The sequence below is a fragment of the Schistocerca americana genome, unplaced genomic scaffold (assembly GCF_021461395.2).
Source record: "Schistocerca americana isolate TAMUIC-IGC-003095 unplaced genomic scaffold, iqSchAmer2.1 HiC_scaffold_1592, whole genome shotgun sequence".
Classification (NCBI taxonomy): domain Eukaryota; kingdom Metazoa; phylum Arthropoda; class Insecta; order Orthoptera; family Acrididae; genus Schistocerca; species Schistocerca americana.
This window is the reverse complement of record NW_025725680.1, coordinates 10999-17500: the sequence shown is the minus strand read 5'-3', so window position 1 is coordinate 17500 and position 6502 is coordinate 10999. Positions and strand designations below refer to the sequence as shown.

General features: G+C 55.2%; 3 non-coding genes across 3 annotated transcripts in view; all 3 read right to left on the bottom strand.

Moving 5' to 3' along the window:
• Positions 1–704, bottom strand: part of LOC124570158 — a 4222-nt gene extending 3518 nt beyond the window's left edge. The window contains exon 1 of the ribosomal RNA XR_006971537.1: positions 1–704. This exon is cut by the window's left edge and continues 3518 nt beyond it. This is a non-coding gene — a ribosomal RNA (large subunit ribosomal RNA).
• A 188-nt stretch (positions 705–892) lies between these two features.
• Positions 893–1047, bottom strand: LOC124570160. The gene has a single exon (XR_006971538.1). It is a non-coding gene; the product is annotated as a 5.8S ribosomal RNA (ribosomal RNA).
• Positions 1048–1399: 352 nt separating this feature from the next.
• LOC124570162 lies at positions 1400–3309 on the bottom strand. Its single transcript, XR_006971540.1, has one exon. It is a non-coding gene; the product is annotated as a small subunit ribosomal RNA (ribosomal RNA).
• Between the last annotated feature and the right edge of the window lie 3193 nt (positions 3310–6502).

Sequence of the window (6502 nt, the reverse complement as noted above, 5' to 3'; positions counted from 1 at the left end):
CCCAACAGACGCGAACCGAGGCCCGCGGAAGGACAGGCTGCGCACCCGGGCCGTAGGCCGGCACCCAGCGGGTCGCGACGTCCTACTAGGGGAGAAGTGCGGCCCACCGCACACCGGAACGGCCCCACCCCGCGGCGAGTGGAAAGGCAACCGGACACGACCCCGCCGCGGATTGCTCCGCGCGGGCGGCCGGCCCCATCTGCCGAGGGCGGAGGCCAGTGGCCGGATGGGCGTGAATCTCACCCGTTCGACCTTTCGGACTTCTCACGTTTACCCCAGAACGGTTTCACGTACTTTTGAACTCTCTCTCCAAAGTTCTTTTCAACTTTCCCTCACGGTACTTGTTCGCTATCGGTCTCGTGGTCATATTTAGTCTCAGATGGAGTTTACCACCCACTTGGAGCTGCACTCTCAAGCAACCCGACTCGAAGGAGAGGTCCCGCCGACGCTCGCACCGGCCGCTACGGGCCTGGCACCCTCTACGGGCCGTGGCCTCATTCAAGTTGGACTTGGGCTCGGCGCGAGGCGTCGGGGTAGTGGACCCTCCCAAACACCACATGCCACGACAGGCGGCAGCCTGCGGGGTTCGGTGCTGGACTCTTCCCTGTTCGCTCGCCGCTACTGGGGGAATCCTTGTTAGTTTCTTTTCCTCCGCTTAGTAATATGCTTAAATTCAGCGGGTAGTCTCGCCTGCTCTGAGGTCGTTGCACGAGGTGTCGCACGCCACACCGCCAGCCGGCTGTGCACGCTACCGAGTAAGTACCGGTATGCGAACCGCCAGGCGACGGGCGCGCATCGCACGTTTAAGGAGGCGCGGCCGGCCCCACAGGCGGCCGCGACGCTCCCAGGTCTGCGAAGCGGGGCAAACGCCGCGCGCTTCAGTATACGTAGCCGACCCTCAGCCAGACGTGGCCCGGGAACGGAATCCATGGACCGCAATGTGCGTTCGAAACGTCGATGTTCATGTGTCCTGCAGTTCACATGTCGACGCGCAATTTGCTGCGTTCTTCATCGACCCACGAGCCGAGTGATCCACCGTCCTGGGTGATCTTTTTCTGAGTTTCCACTGTCTCTTTCAAGACAGTTGCATAGGCGGGACGCAGGCGTGTGGCGGCCCCTGTTCAAGCGTTCTGTGTCCAACGGCCTCACGGCCGATGGGCGTCGTACGGCTCCACACCGGAGCGGACAGGCAGTCGGGCGAAAGTCATTCAAAACCGGCGCCAGGCGCCAGGTGCCGCAGGCCAGCCGCTCCAGCGCTTCAGCGCTCGTACCACACAACATTGGCGTTAGTTTTGAGACGCACGCGTGGTTCCGCACGCGGCGCACGGCTACTGCGAGCCGTACAGGTAGCGTGTTGCGCGACACGACACGCACATCGAAAGACATGCAGTCTAGTCGGTAATGATCCTTCCGCAGGTTCACCTACGGAAACCTTGTTACGACTTTTACTTCCTCTAAATGATCAAGTTTGGTCATCTTTCCGGTAGCATCGGCAACGACAGAGTCAATGCCGCGTACCAGTCCGAAGACCTCACTAAATCATTCAATCGGTAGTAGCGACGGGCGGTGTGTACAAAGGGCAGGGACGTAATCAACGCGAGCTTATGACTCGCGCTTACTGGGAATTCCTCGTTCATGGGGAACAATTGCAAGCCCCAATCCCTAGCACGAAGGAGGTTCAGCGGGTTACCCCGACCTTTCGGCCTAGGAAGACACGCTGATTCCTTCAGTGTAGCGCGCGTGCGGCCCAGAACATCTAAGGGCATCACAGACCTGTTATTGCTCAATCTCGTGCGGCTAGAAGCCGCCTGTCCCTCTAAGAAGAAAAGTAATCGCTGACAGCACGAAGGATGTCACGCGACTAGTTAGCAGGCTAGAGTCTCGTTCGTTATCGGAATTAACCAGACAAATCGCTCCACCAACTAAGAACGGCCATGCACCACCACCCACCGAATCAAGAAAGAGCTATCAATCTGTCAATCCTTCCGGTGTCCGGGCCTGGTGAGGTTTCCCGTGTTGAGTCAAATTAAGCCGCAGGCTCCACTCCTGGTGGTGCCCTTCCGTCAATTCCTTTAAGTTTCAGCTTTGCAACCATACTTCCCCCGGAACCCAAAAGCTTTGGTTTCCCGGAGGCTGCCCGCCGAGTCATCGGAGGAACTGCGGCGGATCGCTGGCTGGCATCGTTTATGGTTAGAACTAGGGCGGTATCTGATCGCCTTCGAACCTCTAACTTTCGTTCTTGATTAATGAAAACATACTTGGCAAATGCTTTCGCTTCTGTTCGTCTTGCGACGATCCAAGAATTTCACCTCTAACGTCGCAATACGAATGCCCCCGCCTGTCCCTATTAATCATTACCTCGGGTTCCGAAAACCAACAAAATAGAACCGAGGTCCTATTCCATTATTCCATGCACACAGTATTCAGGCGGGCTTGCCTGCTTTAAGCACTCTAATTTGTTCAAAGTAAACGTGCCGGCCCACCGAGACACTCACTCAAGAGCACCCTGGTAGGATTGCAACGGGGTCCGCCTCGGGACGCACGAGCACGCACGAGGCGCGTCGCACGCCTTCAGCTCGCCCCACCGGCAGGACGTCCCACGATACATGCCAGTTAAACACCGACGGGCGGTGAACCAACAGCGTGGGACACAAATCCAACTACGAGCTTTTTAACCGCAACAACTTTAATATACGCTATTGGAGCTGGAATTACCGCGGCTGCTGGCACCAGACTTGCCCTCCAATAGATACTCGTTAAAGGATTTAAAGTGTACTCATTCCGATTACGGGGCCTCGGATGAGTCCCGTATCGTTATTTTTCGTCACTACCTCCCCGTGCCGGGAGTGGGTAATTTGCGCGCCTGCTGCCTTCCTTGGATGTGGTAGCCGTTTCTCAGGCTCCCTCTCCGGAATCGAACCCTGATTCCCCGTTACCCGTTACAACCATGGTAGGCGCAGAACCTACCATCGACAGTTGATAAGGCAGACATTTGAAAGATGCGTCGCCGGTACGAGGACCGTGCGATCAGCCCAAAGTTATTCAGAGTCACCAAGGCAAACGGACCGGACGAGCCGACCGATTGGTTTTGATCTAATAAAAGCGTCCCTTCCATCTCTGGTCGGGACTCTGTTTGCATGTATTAGCTCTAGAATTACCACAGTTATCCAAGTAACGTGGGTACGATCTAAGGAACCATAACTGATTTAATGAGCCATTCGCGGTTTCACCTTAATGCGGCTTGTACTGAGACATGCATGGCTTAATCTTTGAGACAAGCATATGACTACTGGCAGGATCAACCAGGGAGCTGCGTCAACTAGAGCTGAGCAGCCGGCCGCCCGGGAGTGTGTCCCGGGGGCCCGCGCGAACACGCAAGCGTCCGCTCAATTATTCTGCAAACAGGAGGAGGCTGAGCTCCCCTGCACAATACACCTCGAAACCCTCTCAGGTCCCGGCGGCGCGCAGCGCCGTCCTAAGTACTTGGTCGGGTTCGAGAGAGGCGCAATCGCCCGGAGTTTGGCGAGTAGACGCTTTAGGTGCGACCACCCGTGCTCCCAACTGAGCTTGCCGCTGCCGACAGAGGCCCGGGAGCGTGCTGTCGTGGCATTGCCGGCGGGAGACAACACGCGCCACCTACGGTGGCCGGCAGCTCCAACGCCAGCGCCACAGAAGGACAAAAGCCCCACTTGGGTGCCGAAGCGAACTCTCCCAGCACAGCGCACGCGCCAACACGTCCGCACAGCTGCGATACAAACCACCTGCGAGAACCGCAGAGGCGACCGAGCAGCAGACGGCGTCGCGGCGCCGAGCGCCGGGCGGCGGCGCATCCTCAGCGCACACAGTCCTCAATCGGACCAGCACACTGCAGATGTCCACCGCGCTTCGCACCGGGCCCGCGAGGACCTACTTTGGCCGCACGGCGCCGCGTGCAGGGTGCGCCGGCGCGCAGCTGCGCCGCCTGCCGCCTCCGTCGGCCGGCGCGCCTGCCACTGGCCGCCCCCACCAGCCGGCTGTAGCGCGTGCGCCCACGCACCGCGCGGCCAGCACGCCGGGAGGCCCCCCCTCACCGGCCGGGGACGGTCCCACCCAGCCACCGCCGCGTATCGCTTCACACCCACATGCCATTCACGTTCGTGGGCATGGTGGGTATCGCTGAAACAACCGGTTGGTAGCTCAACCGATCGTCGCCATCACTGATTCACCTCTAGCGAGAACAACCGCACCACAACCGTTTACCAGTTGTTCATTTGCGTAACGTCACCAGCAAACGTAGACGTCCATCGCCATTTGCAAATTCAACGATTGTTGCATGCCTGTGTCAGGTGTCACGACACACTATGTCTGCCCACATACACGCAACAACATGTGCACGCTTCGCGAACACGTGGAAGGTGGCCCCCGTACGTATGCGATGTCCATTGCGCGAACGACTGTCAACCGGCCTCTGTCGCATGTCGCAGATGTGGAACGCAGTGCACCATGCTATCACGGTGTGTGAGAAGAGACGACTACGTCTGACAACACGCGCCACTACATCAACAGACGGCTCATGCTGATCGCCATCCACGGCATACCATACTGCAATCCAGCTCTTATAGGGAGACGACACGTAGCTGAGTGCACAATATTTGGACCGTATGGTTCGCCGTTGTTGGCGCAGTCGTGGTACGGTCACACATGTACCACGATGTATCATTCAGTACATGAGGACCAATGTGCAGTACAGTGTGTGATTTGGACGTACAACATCAGCGGACAGTTGACACACGCCGTACCACAACGTAGGCTGTGCTTCGCCATGCAAATGCCAATGAACAACTGCGAAGGGCATTGAGCATGTACGTCCTGCTGCCATCCGCATTACAGTGTATAGCTGCAAGGTGTTTAACATGAAGCGATACTCTGGGGACCAGGCAGTGCGAGTAGCAAACTATATTGCGGGGGTTGCAGTTAGGCAACACCACACTAATTTAACGCGTCGTATGACAATTACAGAGCAGGTTAAGGCCCAACGTGTGTTGGGTTAAGGCCCAACGTGTGTTGGGTTAAGGCCCAACGTGTGTTGGGTTAAGGCCCAACGTGTGTTGGGTTAAGGCCCAACGTGTGTTGGGTTAAGGCCCAACGTGTGTTGGGTTAAGGCCCAACGTGTGTTGGGTTAAGGCCCAACGTGTGTTGGGTTAAGGCCCAACGTGTGTTGGGTTAAGGCCCAACGTGTGTTGGGTTAAGGCCCAACGTGTGTTGGGTTAAGGCCCAACGTGTGTTGGGTTAAGGCCCAACGTGTGTTGGGTTAAGGCCCAACGTGTGTTGGGTTAAGGCCCAACGTGTGTTGGGTTAAGGCCCAACGTGTGTTGGGTTAAGGCCCAACGTGTGTTGGGTTAAGGCGCAACGTGTGTTGGGTTAAGGCGCAACGTGGGTTACGTTAAGGCGCAACGTGGGTTACGTTAAGGCGCAACGTGGGTTACGTTAAGGCGCAACGTGGGTTACGTTAAGGCGCAACGTGGGTTACGTTAAGGCGCAACGTGGGTTACGTTAAGGCGCAACGTGGGTTACGTTAAGGCGCAACGTGGGTTACGTTAAGGCCCAATATAGGTTAGGTTAAGGCCCAATATAGGTTAGGTTAAGGCCCAATATAGGTTAGGTTAAGGCCCAATATAGGTTAGGTTAAGGCCCAATATAGGTTAGGTTAAGGTACAATATAGGTTAGGTTAAGGTACAATATAGGTTAGGTTAAGGTACAATATAGGTTAGGTTAAGGTACAATATGGGTTAGGTTAAGGTACAATATGGGTTAGGTTAAGGCGCAATATGGGTTAGGTTAAGGCGCAATATGGGTTAGGTTAAGGCGCAATATGGGTTAGGTTAAGGCGCAATATGGGTTAGGTTAAGGCGCAATATGGGTTAGGTTAAGGCGCAATATGGGTTAGGTTAAGGCGCAATATGGGTTAGGTTAAGGCGCAATATGGGTTAGGTTAAGGCGCAATATGGGTTAGGTTAAGGTACAATATAGGTTAGGTTAAGGTACAATATAGGTTAGGTTAAGGTACAATATAGGTTAGGTTAAGGTACAATATGGGTTAGGTTAAGGTACAATATAGGTTAGGTTAAGGCACAATATGGGTTAGGTTAAGGCGCAATATGGGTTAGGGTAAGGCGCAATATGGGTTAGGTTAAGGCGCAATATGGGTTAGGTTAAGGCGCAACGTGGGTTACGTTAAGGCGCAACGTGGGTTACGTTAAGGCGCAACGTGGGTTACGTTAAGGCGCAACGTGGGTTACGTTAAGGCGCAACGTGGGTTACGTTAAGGCGCAACGTGGGTTACGTTAAGGCCCAATATAGGTTAGGTTAAGGCCCAATATAGGTTAGGTTAAGGCCCAATATAGGTTAGGTTAAGGCCCAATATAGGTTAGGTTAAGGCCCAATATAGGTTAGGTTAAGGTACAATATAGGTTAGGTTAAGGTACAATATAGGTTAGGTTAAGGTACAATATGGGTTAGGTT